The sequence below is a fragment of the Larus michahellis genome, chromosome 5 (genome assembly GCF_964199755.1).
Source record: "Larus michahellis chromosome 5, bLarMic1.1, whole genome shotgun sequence".
Classification (NCBI taxonomy): Eukaryota; Metazoa; Chordata; class Aves; order Charadriiformes; family Laridae; genus Larus; species Larus michahellis.
Genome location: NC_133900.1, coordinates 49,733,991 through 49,753,740, shown reverse-complemented (window position 1 = coordinate 49,753,740; position 19,750 = coordinate 49,733,991). Strand labels below are relative to the sequence as shown.

Below are 19,750 nucleotides of genomic sequence, written 5' to 3'. Positions count from 1 at the left end.
TGACACTTGACATGCTTAGTTATGATCCACTACCGTGCTTTGCCTCCTCTCCTGTGGCAGTTCACTGGTGTATACTTAAGCTGTTAATTATGCCTGGTCAAGTGCAGAGCTTTCTAATTGCCTGTACTGAACTATACTCTATATTTTCAGATTATCATCTGCAATTTGCCAAGGTTATGTCGACTTCTAATTCTGTCTACCAGCATGCTTACAGCCCCAGCTGTAGCTCAGTGTTCTCTGCAAAGGTAGTAGGCATCTCTCCATTCCATTGTCCGGACCATTACTTAAAATACTGAAAAAAAATCAGAATAGCATTTGGGTGACTCACCTATATTGACAGTGAAACCTGGTTGTAAATCTCATTTCATGGCAGTTTAATCTAAACCACAGCTTCCTCCTGAGAATGCCATTTCAGGCAGCATTAAAAGTTTTAATGTGAAGATATGATACCAAGTTCTCCTCCCTCAAGTCTAGCCCCTGTTACAGAAAGTAATTGCAAGAATCCACATTTCCTGTACCCTTGTACAAACCCAACAAAAAGCATTGCTGACTACTAGCTGAGATTCAAATCACTCCTTTAAAAAAGACGCAGTGGAACTGGAACAAAAATAGCAAGAAGAAGAACAACCAGAGAGAGCAAATCTTCCTCCCTGCACACACATATTCATGATACCCTTGAAACCTTCATGAACTCTGAGTCCTCCTTCCTCCACTCTGCCCTTAAGTGTGAGGCTCAGGAAGTTTTGGCTCCTGTCAACTGGTGGTCCAAAGACAGAAACCTCTACACATTTACTGAGCCTTGCAATCTCCCATAACGGTCTGCTGTTGGACACCAATGAAGACAGGAGACATGGCAGACCAGCGCTCAGCCTTACGGCGCTTACAAGCATCAGGTGCTTATCAAAGCATCTGTCCGTGAGGCGTTTTGATGGTTTTTAACAGGACTTTTCCTCTGAATGGGGCTGCCTGGACATGGCAGCTATCTCACAGCACTGATAATTCCTGTGTCAGTGTGTTATAATGTCAGAGGGTTTGAAGAAAATTTCAATAGAAGCAATTAGCCACTGAAAAATTATATCTTGGCTACCAGAGTAGTAAAAAACATATTCAGTCCCAACTGAAAAATTTGTTTAAAAATTGCCTGAGTCATCCATCTCCACTGGTATGTTAACAAATGGTAATAAATCTGCCCAGGTATGCTATTGCGTTTGATAGTGATGAAAGCAAAGACGGGTTAGAGTAGCTGAACATTACTCATACGTGCAGTGGCAGGGTATGGCAACAAATACCTCTTCTGCAGTATCATTTTTAATTACCTTTTTGCAAACTCTGCGTAGTTATGTACATACAGCACAATTTTTCTTCTAACATCTAGAGAAATAGAATTTTAAAGCTTGAATAGCTCTTTTAGTAAAATACACAATTAAAAAAACAACCACAAATCCTAGCTATTAAGCTAGTCCCTCATGAGAGAAAGCACTTCCATTTACTCAGTCTTTGAAAAATTTGTTTTTAAATTTATCTGTAGGAATCCATTTCTAAAAACATAGATGATTTAAAATAACTATAGGGATACCTGAAGAACCTACACACTAAAACTTTTATCAGTCTTTTTTTTTCTTTTTTAATTTTTACTCTCAGATGTTAACAACAAAGTTAATGTAAATCTTTCAAACCTTGTCACACAACTACAAAAAGAATTGAGATTATATCATTTAAGAATAATGTCTATTTATTTAGTACGGGGACGAAAATCAATCCAGGACAGCCTTGTTGATTTCCACTGTCACAAGCTGTAAAAAATTGGATGCTGCCTTTTTTTTTTTTTCTTTTTGCTTTTCAAACTGGCACTTGTACTTAACCAAACAAGAGCTAAAAAGAAAAAGCAGACTGAAAGTTACAGTTTTTATTAGGAAACCATCTCAAGGAAATACCTGTAGTCAGGATGGCACTTAAGTACATACTTAGCATTAAACAAGTACTTATAGTAGAATTAACAGGAGTTTCAATTGTTGTCATAAATCAAGTGAATAAGAATGAACCAGGGCGTTGCTCACAGTAAATCCCAGAGTCGTGCATTGGAATTATAAGAAACTGTTTTGTAAATAAGAAAGGTAACTTCTTAGTCACAGTACAAACTTGTAAGAACTAGAAAGTATAAATTTTAATTACTCTCAGCTCATAAACAAACCAATAGGTAGTGAACATTACACTTGACACAATCTAGTGCTAATACTCTGTTGTCAAGTATTTATAAATTTGCACAAAATTATATCTTCCCACTGGCTCCAGTTTGCCACTCTGGAAGTACATATTACACTACCTTTTTAAGAATATGATCATCAACAATGATTTTACCATTTCCAGTCCAATATTACTCAAAACACATTGTTTTGCCAATATCCTACAGCCCTTTTGTTACGGAGACCCAGTGTTCCCATCTCTTGCGTTGCAGACATGCAATTTATGAAGGGGAGAAGAGGGAGAAAAGGCTGTCCAACAAGAATGTGGAGATGGCCGCTTTTGCTTTTACTGCCACTTTGAAAATTTTCTGAAACATATCCAGGTGATTTCTGCACCTCTCTGCTGCGGAAATCTCGCAATGAACAATACGCAGGAACAATTCAAAAGCTCACGGGGCCTCTTCCTAACTTCTTAGTTTTTCACCCATACTCAAAAAATACTAATTTCACTCTCCTATATCAGAGTATAACAAATCATTGCTTTAAGTAATGCAGTTCTTAAACTACCATCTTTTGCATAACTCAGTAAGGGAGGAAACAGACAAAATATATTTTCCAAACTAATTTAGAAACAGAACTAAACAATCTGATGAAATAAAACTTCTCTCTTGTTTTCCTTTTTGGGGGCTTTGTTTTGGGTGTGGGGGGGTGGGGTGACAATGATGGACAACCTCTAAAAGGCCTCCTATAGAAGGAAAAATATTTGAGTAATGTGTAATTCTTGCCATTAAAGTATTTGAATATTCAGGGTTAAGGTGGTTAATCAGAGCTGATCGATGTGGTCAACAGAACATGTTGACTTGACCAGTATGGAAAATGTAATGTAAAATTCTAGTATTCTTTCATATATGCACTTTATATCAAGGTAGAATCTTCACTAAACTGAGAATCTATTAAACCTCGATCTCTACTGCCACAGAAAGATTTGAAATACATAGACTAAGTTACATAAAAAGAAAATGAGTCAAACACGAATAAAAATCAATAAAAAAGCCTCTGATCATATTATTTATATAAAGTTCTTCAGTATCTTGTATGAGATTTGCTAAATTAAGACGCCAGTAAATAAGTTTACAAGGACAAGCAACATCATAAAAATCTCATGAAAAGTAAAAATGAGTTATGCAGAAGTATAAAATGTAATTATAAATGTTAATAAAGGCTTTATGAATATCAAGTTGCCCACATTCTCAGTGGACAAAAATGGAACTTAATGAATCCAGAACGAGGCACATTTTGATGAAACAATTAGCTTTTTGATAGTTCCACCTTACGTAGATGGAAATGCAGGAACTCAGCATAAGCTTCCCTGTTGGACTTTTGTGAAATTAGATGCTGATTAGACATATTCATTTCCCAGCTAAATAAGCTTCTTGCAGAGTGTTCAGATACCTCACTGAAAAATATATCATCTCATACAAAGAGTGCACAGTGACAGTATCGCATATCTACATAGCAAACCATATAACCTCAAAGTACACATCATATAAGCTTACAGCAACCACTGACAAGGAAATCAATGAAGGTAGTGTTCTATGCAGTATTGGGTGGGAGAAAAGGAATATCATTAAAAAAGAATATATTATGTTAAAATATATATCTTCTTAATATGCGGCCTTTGAAACCTCAGCTTCCTGATGGCCACAGCAGTGAAAGACACATACCTCAGATGAGCAGGTGACTCCCTGTAACTGAGTTGACTCATAAAAAGTATGCATTACCTAAGTATTTGCCAGCAGTTCAATGGAAAATTTGCAATTAAATTTACAGTTCAGACTGCCAAGTATACCGAACATTTGTAACATGACTGATTTTCCAATAAATGAATGAGATTTCTTTAAATGAGAGTTATGAAACTCAATATATAACCAGCCAATTAATTCAGACCCAACAGCCTGTTCATCCAAAATAACTTTCTCTAAAACAGGAAATCCTAAACTGAAAAATGCAACCCTGCTGATTCCTGCACTTTTCTGTAATAAAAACACACGAGCCCAAAAGCTGTGTCAGAGCAAAGTACCTAGGAACCAGATGTTACCACAGGAGCCTTAAGGAACTACTGACACACCTACTGTAAAAGCAAGGACCTACTAAGAGTTTGGCAGAGAAAACCACGGACCACTACAGACTGTGGCCTGAAGAAAGGCACAAGAATTTCTGGGTTAAATGGACCAGCAATTTTTTTAATGCAATGGTTTTTAAAAGAATCTGGAGTACGCAGATATTATAAATAGGAAGAACAGGGAGGAAGAAAAACGAGAAGAAATTATCACAGGACATAGATTGATCATGTAATAACCAGAAGTTTTTTGGCCAAGGGAAATATTTGAAGGAGTAGACAGAAACGGTCTGGTCAAATGGTGGTAGTAAGACAATCCTGCATAAACTTACTATAGGAAGTTAAAAACTGAAATTAAACTTCTAAAACCATCACTTCCAAAGTTCTAAAAATGCTTCTCTCTACTAAATTTCCACTCCATAAAGAATCAGAGCTTAAATATTTTCAGCAGTTTTCCTTCCAGTTCAAAAGTATTTAACTGTATTTTCTTGACATTCAAATCATAAGTTTTCTTGGTACTTTGGAACAGAACGGTGCCTGGGGACCAAACCAAGCAACCAGCAACAGCAAAGGATTGGAAGGGAGACCAGGAAGACAAGGAGATGAGAGGGCTACATTATATAAACTTAAAGATCCTTTAGCTTCCTTGTCATGGCTTAACATTTAGTATCAAGTCCAGTGGAATCCACAAGCTATAGGTCAGCAGAAGCAGATAACCATTTCAGGACAAAGTTTTGTCCTTCACAGCAGCTCTGCAGTCACACCTGATTCTAATACGGGACGGAGAACTACTCTCTGTAAAATGACTTATCTGCTATCAAAATACAGATTCCTGAGAAGCTCCAAAGTTTTTGCATGTTCCAAAACATTTTAGCAAATAAAATATCTCTTCAGAACTGAGATTTAAGAAGAAAATACTACCCAAAAATGAAAGGGTTTGATTGTTTTTCTAAGGACGCTCAAAAACATATTGTGGGTATGACCATTGGCTATTCTAGAGGCCTTGCTTTGTATTGGCTGAGTCCATAACCTCAATTGGATGTGACTGTGGTATCTACCTACTCAACACTAAGCCACTCAACACCATGCAACATTTTAGAACAGAAATAAAAGGCAGAGCACCAGAGAACAGTACTCCAGATAAAAGTGTAAGTGCTGCAGTCATTGAAGTACTCAGTCTCAAGTAGCAGAGGGACTATAGTGAATTAGGAATTAATGGAGTAATGGATTAAGAACTACATTTGAACAACGCATTAGCATGTACCTATTCAACTGATGATTTTTAGATTTTTAGACCAAAAAGCTCTCAACCAGCACACAGGGCCATGCCACTCATAGCAACTTGCACTTTGATTCCTCACAGGAGTAGTGATCCCGTTTCCAAAAAGAATTAAGCACCAAATTATTGGCTACTTAATAGGACTTCTGTGGGCATCAGCTCAAAGGTCATCGACAGAGACATCTGCAGATTCGATCTCAGCTCTCCTGTCACAATTGGTGGTGGCTTATATCTACTTCTCCAGAGAGAAAAACATCAGTCTTTCTTCCCTTGCTTCTCAGTAGACTCAGAGGAAAGGTTGCAGACAGAAGAACTCTTAAGGATGCATCCTGCTTCAAAGCAAATCAGCATTAGAAGCCTCACTTTTAATAAATAGGGAAGCATCATATATGAGGTTCAACAAGGCCAAGTGCCGGGTCCTGCACTTGGGTCACAACAACCCCATGCAGCGCTACAGGATTGGGGCAGAATGGCTTGAAAGCAGCTCGACAGAAAAGGACTTGGGAGTGTTGGTTGACAGCCGGCTGAATATGAGCCAGCAGTGTGCCCAGGTGGCCAAGAAGGCCAACAGCATCCTAGCCTGTATCAGGAATAGTGTGGTGAGCCGGACTAGGGAAGTGATCATCCCCCTGTACTCGGCACTGGTGAGGCCCCACCTCGAGTACTGCGTTCAGTTTTGGGCCCCTCGCTACAAGAGGGACATTGAGGTGTTGGAGCGTGTCCAGAGAAGGGCTACAAAGCTGGTGAGGGGTCTGGAGGACAAACCTTATGAAGAACGACTGAGGGAGCTGGGGTTGTTTAGCCTGGAAAAGAGGAGGCTGAGGGGAGACCTTATCACCCTCTACAACTACCTGAAAGGAGGTTGTAGAGAGATGGGGGCTGACCTCTTCTCCCTGGTGACAAGTGATAGGACGAGGGGAAACGGGTTCAAGTTATGTCAGGGGAGGTTTAGATTAGATATTAGGAGACATTTTTTCACTGAAAGGGTTATTAAACATTGGAATAGGCTGCCCAGGGAGGTGGTGGATTCACCATCTCTGGAGGTGTTTAAAAAAAGGGTAGATGGGGCACTTAGGGACATGGTTTAGAAGTGGCTCTTGTCAGGGTAGGCTAAAGGTTGGACTCGATGATCTTAAAGGTCCCTTCCAACCTCAACAATTCTATGATTCTATGATTCTATGATTTATTCTGACTTAGTTTCTGACATAATTGTTTTAGAATTTCTCTGCTGACAGAAGTATGTGTAAAAATACGCCCTTCTAACTATTTCATTATACACAAAACTAACACTGCTCCATACAAACTGATACTCTTGGCTTCCTATCTCATTTCCATGAGAGATATAAAATAAATGATCTATGGATGTTTAATGTCCTTGCTGGCTCATCCAGCCTAAAGGGCTATTGCCAGGTTGTTAAAAAAAAAATTAAAAAAATAAATTGCAAAACAAAGAAAAGAAAGAAACCAAACCCCACACAAAAACCAGAACCAGAAAAAGCAAAATCCCTCACATTAATTGAGAATACCTTCCTCAGTCTAAAGACAAAACTACAGGGCCAATCACTTCAAAAAAGAACACAATTGTGTAACTTGATTATACCAATTTTACTCTTGAACATTTTTAGTTGAATGAAAAAGGCTGAGAGGTGTGAAGAGCATATGCATTACTAAGCTCTCATTAAAGATGTATAAAATATTATTCAGTGACTATTACACTGAGCTCAAAATTCCAGTCTTCAGTTTTGAAGTGCTTAGTAACTTTTGTTCAGTAAAATTTAAACACCCGCAAAAGCTCTAGGATGATGATTGCCATAATAATTTACACGCTTGCAGTTCTTCTACTGCAAGAAGAAAGTCAATTTTTATAGGAGACTAAAGACCCTAAAGGCCAGCGTAACTGCTGCAATTTTGTTAGTGTCTCAGAGTACCCACCTGTCATGGTTTCAGCCAGGATGGAGTTAACTTTCTTGCTAGCAGCTGGTGTAGTGCTATTTTTTTGGATTTGGGATAAAAATAGTGGTTGGTAAAACATTGATGATTTTAGGTGTTGCTAAGCAGTCAAGGCCTTTTCCGCTCCTCACACTGCCACACCAGCAAGTAGGCTGGGAATCACAAGAAGCTGGGAGGAGACACAGGTGGGACAGCTGACCCCAACTGACCAAAGGAATATTCCATACCGTGTGACACCATGCTCAGTATATAAAGCTATGGGAAGAAGAAGGAAGGGGGGAATACTACTGCTATGTATCTATCAACAAAGCTGACAGGCACTAAAGGGAATATGTACAACTTCAATCATTTTGCCCAAAGAATTTATAATATTTGCATAACAGGGTATATTAATAACAAAAATATGTGGCCTTCTGTGTCAGCAGGTATGCATACTTCAAAACCAGGTCTGGCCTCTTCAATTTCAAGTAATAGTCCAAACTAACAGTGGCTGAGGAATGATGATAAAGTACATTTGATAATGTGCTGAGGTACCTAAATTTTACCTTGACTGAGAACAAAAGACCAGCTATTCACTCTCCATGATATGGCACTGCAGCTTTCTACCTAGCTTTACTGCACATGATGAACTCAAGAAAACCTGACATAGGCGACCAAGCCAGGAACACAGGAAAGTCCCTGACAAATAGACTGAAAGCATCTAGCAACAAGATACTAACCAACATATGAAAATAGAAAATAATTTTCCTAAGTCTTCTTACTTGTACAAGCAAGCTAGCAAGGAAGTAGAAACTTCTGTCTCCAGATATGTCTGTCACATGGGGAAGCAGACAGATGTAGCTCACAGCCTGGACTTTCCTGTTCTGTGTCCAAACACACGCATGGTTAAGATATCTTTCCTGAATTCTTGATACTTGCAGTAATGCAATTATAAATATGTTCTGGATAAGAAGGCATGTCTGTAAAGTGTCATTCATTTCTGGTTGGAAGCAAATGATGTAATACAGATACATCTCGAACAAGCATGCTAGAATGCTGCTGAATTCAGAAACTCCCTAAAAAAGATATCTATTTGACAGTTAATTTATTCTTCACGTAAGTAGCTCATAAAGAAAATTATTTTACAGGGCATGGACCACATTATAAAATGAACTAACTGATCATAATCAGTACTACACCAAAAATACACCTGCATGTTTTCAGTTACTCTAACAAGTATTTCAGTTATGTCAGATAGGAACTTCTCAAATAAAGCCCATTTTCTTTTCTATAACAGACAAAACCACCACCACAACCGTTTTCAATCCAATTGGCGTTCCAATTGTCAACAATATCATATTTCACATATGTGAAAGCATTGAGTCTCTCAGTTTAAAAAAAATAAAAAATATAAATAATACAGATTCATGGAAGCATTCAAAGATCTCTTATATGATGGAACATGTGAAGGAAGGAGATTAAAAGAATATGGACTGAGTAGAAGACAGGAAGGAAAAAATAAATTCTATATACACACGTATATGTGTGTGTGTGTATATATATATCTCCAGTCCCCCATGCATTCATTTCCCTCAATTTTTTTCAGCCAATTGCTTCTTCAGAACAGTGAAAAACTACGTGGCAATTAAAGTATTTCAAGCAGAGTAGTAAAAGCTTAATCGTTCTGCACTACAGAGTGCAGATATGTGTAATTTGTTGGGAAAAATTGAATAGGTTAATACGTATCCCCTGGAAACAACTCAATATTCAATAGCCATTCAGTACACTGGATTCATTATGCTTCTATATGAATACCTTCTAATAAAAGAACTTACTATTAGCATAAGCAGATACAATACATTTTCATTACTATGGAGCAAAATGAAATGAATCAGGAAAATTAATTCCTGTTGCAAATTGCACTTCTCCAAAATTCTTCTCTGAAAACTTACAGTTTAACCGTTTGTACAAGCAGGTAAGGTTTTTGAATGAGAAAGTGCACATGTCTAATAATATGATCCTCAGAAGCACAGGGACAGCTTGTGACTTCACAATTTGAAAGGTCAGTTTAGTGTCGTATAGTCTAAGGATCATAAACCAACTTTGAATGGTTGACTGACTCCCAATCCGATTGTTGCTTTGAGAGAGGAATTGCGCCTCCAGTCCAAGACCTGGACTTGGTGCAGTAAGTGCTCCCTAGTAAGTCAGAGAAAGTACATGACCACATCTGTCAGTAAGACAGAGTCAAGGATTCATCTGTTCCACACCCCTTCCATCCCAAATGCACGCTGACAAGCAAGATAAAGTTTGGGGCGGGGCGGGGGGAGGGAAGCAGACAAATAGAAAAATGGAACATGGGCTGAATACGCCATATGTTGTCAAGAGTTTTCAAGGTGGGGCAAAAGGTGGAAAAAATCTTCAAAAGTTGGATCATATGATACAGGATAAGGGAAGTGGCCAAAGGAGTCAGGTTACATGAAAGCTGCGTAAGATCCCAGGTCAACAACCAAGTGTCCTTGGCTGTGTGACAGAGCAAGGGGCTACGTAAGGCTGCTGCCAAACAGTGAGCCCGGAGGAGGCACCAACCTGGCTTGGGTACAGCGCAGAGCTCTGCCGCAGCTCCTCTTCTCCAGGATCCACCATGTCAGATGCAGCCCAGAGCAAGGGACACGGCCCAGGACACTGCTAACCCACGCATAGCAAACATCAGTGCTGCGGCAGGTGATTTGGAAAAGGAGAGCAGATCAAGTGCAATCTGAAGCAGAACAGCTGCAGTAACTTTTAGCAGGTGAGGAATTATTTTCAGTTTCCACACTAAAACTTTTTTAAGCTAAAATTAAGTTGTATTTCTTGGTTTAAAAGGGTATGTATAATCAATTCCATCTATTTTCATGTTTAAAACTGATTTCTAAAGAAAAATACTAACATAAAATAAGGTGTCAGGGCTACTTTGTTACAATTATGCCTTTTTGCTAAATACCCTTTTATTTATGAGCTAGTTAGGGGCCAAAAGTGAAAATTTGAGCAACTAGTTCCTTGTTCCACACTAACCCAACAAGCTAAATGAGAATGCAAATTCTAGTACTGACTTCATTTAGGAGCAGAGCAGTATTGTTTGTGTACTCTTCAAAGGTCATCTGCCCAATATTGAACACCTCAATACGCTAAGCATGAATTACATACTTAATAACCCCATTATATAGTAGTAAAAGGTTTGAGAACTCTCGTCAATGAGTACTGAATGACTATAGTAGTACATAGAAATATACTAAATAAGAGAAGAACTTCAATACATCAAGGGGAAAATATTAATCTTCCCATTGAAAGAGACAAGTAGAAGAGGACATTTCTTCACAATATGGGCATTTGGTGCTCAGACACATAATATACAAGAACACCAACCACTTATGAGGTTGTGGAAAGAGATATAAAAATTAATTTCCCAAAGAGGAAATGAAATATGGTGATTTAGAACATGTGTTTAAGGTAAAACTGCAATATATTTTAAGTTTCTTTGGCTGAAATTCAATTACTTGTTTAAAATAAACAGAAAGCTCAGATCTCTCTAGTTCCATACTATTGCATTTCATGAAACATTCAAAGATGGCTATAAAATGTATATGGATCCATTAAAAAACGCACACCAAATGGAATCAATATTCCAAAGAAATTAACATAAGAATAAATAAATAAATCCACGTATCCATGCCCTGAATTCTTTGAACTGCAAAGAAATCAGTCAATCTTTGGAAATACGTATGGAAGGGAAATGGAACAAAAATTGCCATTGCTTTTCAGAACATGGATCTATTCTAATTAGTTTAATTAACACCTCAAAGCAAAACCTTGTAATTAGCATATTGTTTTTTTAATCAGGCTTATTTTGTAGCCTTTCTAACTTTTGTGGATTGATGACATACAGCAAATTAAGTTAATGAAAAATAAGAAAGTGTGTAAGTGACAGAAAACAAGCAATCCTGCTCCTGCTTCCTCCTTAATTCATGAAGTGAGAAGCCCCTTTATTGCACAGTTTTTTGTTCTTCTAGTACTCCTTTTCCCAGTTTTATAACTCCTGGTAGACCTAAAGCATGTCCTTCAAAACTATATCCAGTTTTTAATCAAAGATTCTGGTAGCACTGAGGTTGTTTGTTTTTTTCTAAAACTGGCACTTGTACTTAACCAAATGAGCTAAAAAGACACAGGGAACCACCATTGTAGGAGAACTATTCCAGTGGGTGTGTTATTTATAAATTATTTATAATTTATACTTATTTATAGTTTCAGTTTCCAGCCAGAGGATTTTGTCAGACAAAAAGCTGCAATAAAACTTTTTGCACATAGAAAAATGTATATTGGTTGAGATCATAATACCTCTTAACTTACTACTTTTGTGAGTACTTCAAAATTCTTACTGAGTATCATTTTAATTATGGGATATTTTAGTTTCAGGGTGTGAATCCCATGCCTGAATTTAGTTTAAATTAATTCTAGAATATTATTTATGCTATAGGCGCTATCAGAAATAGTCTTAAAATCTATACCCGCAGTTAATTTAAGAGAATTTCTTTTTATTGATAAGCCTGCATATAAATGAAATACAACCAAAGAATTTAGTCTGCCATTAAAACACAAAACTTGAATCATTCACATAATTCTTCTCCAATCTCCTTCCAATTTGTCAACACCTTTTTTGAGAATAGGGAATCCTTCCAATAACTATCTCATTAATACTACATTATAGCAATAATACTGCCTCCCTACATTTACTTTATACCCACCAGATGATCCACTTAAGGATCATATTAACTTTTGCTACTATGAGCTCACATTCAGTTGGATACCATAACAGCTATTTTGAAGTTGCTGCTTAACAAAACACACCAACTCCCTGCTCATACAGTATGTGACTGACATTATTTGTTTTTAATATATTTGATTCACATTTGGTGATATTAAAAACTTTTTTTTTTTTTTCAAGTACCCCCTCTGTTAAAGTACTCAGTTACATTATAAAAATACCCTAGGCTACAAACTACATGCATAAGACTATGGGGTGTGACGAGATGCATTCCAGAGTCCTGAGGTATTTGGCTGGTGTAGTTGCCAAGTCACTTGCCATGATACTTAAAAAGTCATGGCAGTCAGGTGAAGTCCCTAGTGACTGGAAAAAGGGAACCCTAGGAACTACCAACTTGTCAGCCTCACCTCTGTGCCTGGGAAGATCATGGAACAGATCCTCCTAGAAGCTATGCTAAGGCACATGGAGGACAGAGAGGTAATTAAAAACAGCCAGCATGTCTTCACCAGGAGCAAGTCCTGCCTGACCAACCTCGTAGCCTTCTATGACGGAGCGACTATAACAGTGGACAAGGGAAGAGCTATGGATGTTGTCTATCTGGACTGCTGTAAGGCCTTTGACACGATCCCCCACAGCATAGAATCATAGAATTGCCTAGGCTGGAAGGGACCTTTCAGATCATCTAGTCCAACCATCAACCTATCTCTGACAAAAACCATCACTAATCTGAACTCTATCTCTAAGCACTATGTCTACCCGTCTTTTAAATACCTCCAGGGATGCTGCCTCAACCGCTTCCCTGGGCAGCTTGTTCCTTCTCTCTAAATTGGAGAGGTATGGATTGATGAGTGAACTGTTTGGTGGATAAGGAAATGGTTGGATGGTTGCATCCAGAGGGTAGCGGTCAACAGCTAAACGTCCAGATGGAAATTGGTGACAGGTGGTGTCCCGCAGGGGTCCATACTGGCACCAGTACTGTTTAATATCTGCATCAATGACATAGACAGTGGGATCAAGTGCACCCTCAGCAAGTTTGCAGACGACACCAAGGTGAGTGGTGCAGTTGACACACCTGAGGGACGGGATGCCATCCAGAGGGACCTGGATAGGCTCAAGAAGTGGGCCCATGGGAACCTCATGAGGTTCAACAAGGCCAAGTGAAAGATCCTGCAGGTAGGCAGGGCAATCTGCAATATCAATCCAGGCTGGGGGATGAAGGGATTAAGAGCAGCCCTGAGGAGAAGGACTTGGGGGTACTGATGGACAAAAACCTAGACATAAGCCAGCAATGTGTGCTCGCAACCCAGAAGGCCAACTGTATCCTGGGCTGCATCAAAAGAAACATGAACAGCAGGTCGAGGGAGGTGTTTCTGTCCCTCTACTCTGCTCTGGTGGGACCCCACCTGGAGTACTGTGTCCAGCCCTGGAGCACTGTGTCCAGCTCTGGAGCCCTCAGGACAGCAAAGCCATAGACCTGTTGGAGTGGGTCCAGAGAAGGGCCACAAAAACCATCAGAGGGATGGCGCACCTCTCCTATGAAGAAAGGCTGAGATGGCGTTGCTCAGCCTGAAGAAAAGAAGGCTCTGGGGAGACTTTATTACAGCCTAACAGTACTAAAAGGGGGCCTACAGGAAATATAGGGACAGACTTTTTACCAGGACAAGGGGTAATGGCTTTAAATTAGAGGGTAGATTTAGACTAGATATAAGGAAGAGAGTGGTGAAACACTGGCACAGGTTGCCCAGAGAGGTGGTAGATGCGCCATCCCTGAAAATGTTTAAGGTCAGGTTGGACGGGGCTCTGAGCAACCTGATCTAGTTGAAGACGTCCCTGCTCATTGCAGGGGGGTTGAACTAGATGACCTTTAAAGGTCCCTTCCAACCCAAGCTATTCTATGAACTATTATAGTTATATAAATTATTATATTAGCAGTTATATCTGCTGCAATATAATTTTGAAGTCTTTCTTTTTTTAACCACTGGGGGGGGGGGGGAATCTGTCAAACACTTTTAGTAAATATAAGTTTATGATACCAACAAGAATTTGTTTATCAGCCAAAATGAAAATCCATTACTACTTTTGTAAAAAGGCCACCGGCTATTAATTATGCAATCATCTTTTAAAACATAGGCTTATACACCTATCCTGCTTTAATTAGCATTTTTGACATAAAAGAAAAAGACTGTAATTTGCTAATACGTTTTTGACTGCGAGAATTTTTGGAAGGGACATGGAGCTCACAAGATACTCTGAAAAAACAAAACATGTAACTGCTTTTCAAGCAAACTGAAAAGAATGAACTAAAAAATGCAGCCAAAGCCAATTTTCCCTTAAAACCTTTAGATGTTCCCCTTCTACAGCAATGACCCCAATTAAATCAACAGGATTGTTAAGAACCTGCTGAGTTGTATGTTTGAGGACAGAAAAAGGCTCAGGTCTGCTTCAATGCACCTAACTATACATCTTCAAGGACACAAGTAGAAGAAACATATTACAATAACTATTCATATTAGTTTGATCATCTTGCTTTGAGTTTGGAAATTCCAGGCAAGAACACCATTTTCTGAAAACTCTTCCATTAAACAGTTGCAAGGAAACTGCATGCAAGAAAAGAATACCTTTAGGAAAACGGCTAGAAAAGTTTGAACACTCCACACCGTACTATTTCAGTAGAAAGAATGAAGACAATATCAGGGAATTTCCCAGGCTTCAGCTACGCAATTTCTTGCACTGACTCTTCCCTGTTGAATGCCCTACACTTATAGGAAACATTCATCCAGCACCCCCACCTTGATCGCTCCACTGCAATGCTTTCATTCTTGCAATGGAGTCGCCACTGGAAATACCAGGAAAACTTTGCTTACTCAATGTTTATTCTTGCTGGATATTCAGCTGTCTTTTTTTTGTTGTTTAGATGCTATATTTCTTTTCAGACAAGACCCTAGCCCCATTATGATTATACTCTAATCAGTCATGATGGGGGAAACTTTTCTGTAGTTCTCTCTCTCCTGAAGTTAAAGCTCAGTCAGAGTTTTAATCTTTTGGGGGTTTTGTTGTTTTTGTTTTGTTTTGTTTTATTTTTTAAGTTAAACTGTGATGAAAATGGTTTTGTCCATACCACATAAAGTCAAAAACACTTTCTGGTAACCCTGAACCACTAATAATTTGCTAATAACAAACAAGATTGAAGAGGTTCTGAATGAATGGAAAATCTAGCATTTAATACAAAGAATTACACAGTAGAGTAGGTTCACTTTAGCCACAAGATTTTCCAGTCACTATTGACTGAAAACCTATAACAGTCCCAGCATAACTTGCATTTCCAGCTACTATAGATACACAGAATCACAGAATTATTTAGGTTGGGAAAGACCTTTCAAATCATTGAGTCCAATATCAGATTTTCTCACCATCTCTCCGTATCGGTTTGTATGGCAGAAGAGAAGAAAAAGTAGCCATCATGTTTCATCGCTTTAAGTTTAAGCAGCATTATTCCATAAAAACAGACCGTGGGAGTAATGGATGAGACCATGGGAGTAATGGATGAGATCTAAAGCTCCCAGAGTCTTCATTCTCCTGCCAGCAAATGCTAACCTGCATATGCATAAACTCAGAAGTACAAATACATATGTAAACACCTTTAAACAGGGAATAAAATCACTGGAAGGCAAACAGACTGACAAGGTCCGGACCTTACAGGACACTACATACTATAAATAGTCTACAGTTTTCCAGCAAGAGACAATAAAAATAGAAAAGATAAAATTTAGTTAAAGGTTCTCTTAATCAGCACAAAAAGTCTCCATGCTGAGAAAATCCCAACTAGAGTTTACAGAGGGGCAGAGATGTTACTGAATCCGATGGAAAACAAGGAACAGCGATTGCAGCAGATGCTTCCTCAGGAATCTAATGGGTGAAAAAAAAAACACCCTGATGTAAATAGGCACCTGCTAGTTTTCACTTCATAAATTATTTTAAGCAATAAATAGTATAATGTTGGAGAAAGTGGATCCTGTTCCTATTCGACAAAATAACTTCATAAATAATGTTTAAAGTTCAGTTTCAGGTAGAACAGAAAAATTCCAAATTCCTTTTCTGATAGGATTTGGCTTTGACTCCCTGATACAAATGGCCATCACCTAATTAGCCCATGCCAGAAATGACTGAGGCACAGTTCAACCTCCTGCCCTCCCAGAAACACCACAGATTCTGCATGTTCTGATAGAAACAGAGCTTAAACAGAAACTAACTTTGCAATTGGGAAAACAGTCCTGTTCAAGTAAAAAAAATAAATTAAAATAATATTGACCTTATTGTACAGCTGAACTGAGCTCAAACAATCAAACAATATGGCTTTATAATTCATTTCCCTCACGTCTGTCTTGAAGACGGCTTCAGCTGAATCCAGCTATCAAATAAAGAAATTGCTCAAAAATTCTGCACAATTACTAACACAAGTGGAACGTGTACCCGGCATACAGTGCTCCATTAACTATTACTGGTTTTCTCAAAATCGTTTGAAACACGCGTACACATTCACAAACTCTCCAAAAGGAACCCACGTGTGCACATGCACAAGCGTGGTTCAGATGCAGCTCCTTGAGAGTAATAATCAATAACGTATTTCCTGTGGACATTAGTTAGCACACCAGAAATAGGGTTCAAATGCAATAAAAACAAGGTTCACTGAATATAAATACTATCTGATTAACTGGAATGGTTGGGAACATATTTATATTTCTTATAGCAACATAGAAACCGGTCTATTTTCCAAATATACTGCACAAGTTCTTTGATAAGAAAGCATGAAGTGTAACATCAGCCATAATTATTATGATTTTCTAATTAAGTTGCACTAATTAAAACTGTTTGGAATTTTATCTAATTAATTGTTTATTTTATAGATATAGGTTACTTAATTTTACTGAGTGATACTATATACAAAAAAACCCGCAAAATCATTAATCAATTATTTTTGTCTGCCTTACAACATACTGTTGTTTCATTCTAAGCTACTGTAACTGGCATCTTGAATTTACTGGGGGGAAAAAAAAAACAACAAAACACGCACTGCAATTCAGAACTGTCTTTTCACATCAACTCCAGAAGGACAAAAATGTGTCATACTGGAGAAAAACATAATCAGTCATGAAAAATCTGCAACAGGAACACTCAGTATTATTTGTGCTATTGTTACAATTCTGAAAAAAATGCGTAATAGTACAAAACATAATAGTACATAATACTATTACAACATAATAGTACAAAAAGTAAAAAGCACAACTGCTGCATGGCTCTAGTAATAAAGGCGCATTTGTAAAACAGCCACACTGCTACTTAAAATACCTAGGAAAAGCTACCAAACAGAACCACAGGTTGACACTAGAAAAATGAAATCTCATCAAAAGAGCAAATCTTATCTTCGAAAATTATACATGCCTCCTTCATCTTTTTACCCGTGTGTTCACACATCAGTAATTTTGGTGTTTTGCAACAACAACAAAAAAAATATTGCATTGATGTTGCTGGTTAATGGTCAGTTAGTTTGGGTGGTTTTGGTTTTTTCTCTCCTTAACATATATAACTTGTATTCATATTTGTATTTAATTATTATGTAAAACCACCAGAAACTAAAAGAATATCCCCTCAGTCCCTATGGGCAACCTCCACAAGCACTATTTTCTGGCTACACATAAAATATCAGATAATGGCAGTTAAGCGCTTCCTAAAAATGTAATTCTTTTTTCTTGTGAAAATCATCCTCGGTCTGAGAAATAAAATTGCAATTCATTTTGGTTACTATGCAAGAAGGTGAGAATAATAGGCAGTATTCCTTGAGGATTTTTTTAGTTATACATTTCCTTATAAAAAATCCATAGAATTAAAATTTGTAAGATAAATAGTAAAAAACGTTAACTGTTACAAACTCTCAGAAAACAAAACTAGCAATAAATACAATTACCTTATACTTTTAGCTAATTGTGACATTGAAGCCAGAGAAAAGAAACACATTTCAATTATTAAATTCAATATCGTTGAGAACAGAAATTCTAATAGATTTTACAATCACACATTTCTTACAAAAGCTCGATAATAGTAATGTGATAAAAGATACGTGGCAGGGCATATCTGTTACTCTTTAAACATGACAACAAGCACTGGGAAAATGGGTACCCCAGCAAGCTTCAATGGTCTTACATCTCTGACAGCCAGAGAAAGTTTTAATTAGTTTGCTAGTTCAGGGCCTCCTACAATAAGTGCAATACTGTCATTTCTAATGTATTCCCATGATCAGTTAATGGATTTTTTTTTTTTTTTTTTTTTTTGCCTCCAGCTCAGACAACCTTCCTGTCTTATAATTTCTTCTAAATCAATTCATAGGTTATCCATATTTTCTCATCTGGAACACTAATAAGCTTGTGTAAAATTCAGTTTTAATATATCATTCTCCTGATACACTGAGGTGCTCTTTTTCAAATGCACATCACATTTCTAGATTACTCCCCAAAATTTCAGTAGAAATAAGCAGGTGCACCACCATTTGAAAATCTGTCAATCATGTGACTATATATACACTGAGTTCAAAACTTAAATCCCCCCCCCACACAAGGCTTGATTAGCATTTTTGGAGCCCAAAGACTTGTGTATAACTGTTTCTGGTTTTCCAAGCGTTCTCCAAAACTCATACACAGCTTGGAGAACAAAAGAATCCTCTAATTATTCAAGTGCGAATGCCAAAATAAAACTGGCTGTACGGCACCTCAGGATGCCATCTACTCCAAACTCCTAGTCAGAGTAGGGGTGCCTTCAAAGTCAGATCAGGTTGCTCAGGAACTTGTGCAGCACAGTTCTGTTGCATGTTGTGGCCATTGAATCTCTCTCTTCTATCCATTGACCTATTTTTTATGACTTATGTAAGAATTTCACATCTCTACGATTTCCGTGTTTTTAACAAATCTACACTGGGCTTCAGAGTTCAAACTGAATGGGGAGTAAATATTTATGTATTTATTTGCTTGCCAAGATAAACTTTCAAATTAAGAGTTCACTTTAGGAAGGAAAGTGCTTTGCATATGGAATGTGCACTTGGTATCTGTGGAGGTTGTCACTGCATAGGCAGATTGCAATGTAAACCCAAACAAGATAAATCAGACGCTATTCTTGACTTGACCAGACTGTATATGCAATCTTAAGCAGAAAAAAGAAAAGCTTTTAAACTGGGATGATCGTTAAATTATCTGAGAAAAACAGAATGAGCAGCTGAATAACTTAAGCTAACAATGCAACAGATAAACACAATCTAAAGGTAGCACATTTCTCATCACTTGAAGCTTTCGTGATTATGTTTGTGTGGCTCACAAAAACATGCTTTAGTCAAACATACTTTAATGGATTCAAAGTAGAAGAAAATCCGTAAAACTACTTATTTCTCTAATACAAGA

The 19,750-nt window shown here is 37.8% G+C and overlaps 1 protein-coding gene and 1 long non-coding RNA gene across 4 annotated transcripts in view; one reads left to right on the top strand and one right to left on the bottom strand.

Moving 5' to 3' along the window:
* The window catches only part of CTNNA2 (catenin alpha 2), a 516,068-nt gene that overhangs the window by 433,915 nt on the left and 62,403 nt on the right, over nt 1–19,750 (bottom strand). The gene's annotated exons all lie outside the window — the stretch shown is intronic.
* The window catches only part of LOC141743338 (uncharacterized), a 45,859-nt gene continuing 36,134 nt past the window's right edge, over nt 10,026–19,750 (top strand). The window contains exon 1 of the long non-coding RNA XR_012587014.1: nt 10,026–10,298. This is a non-coding gene — a long non-coding RNA (uncharacterized LOC141743338). The remainder of the gene's footprint in view (nt 10,299–19,750) is intronic.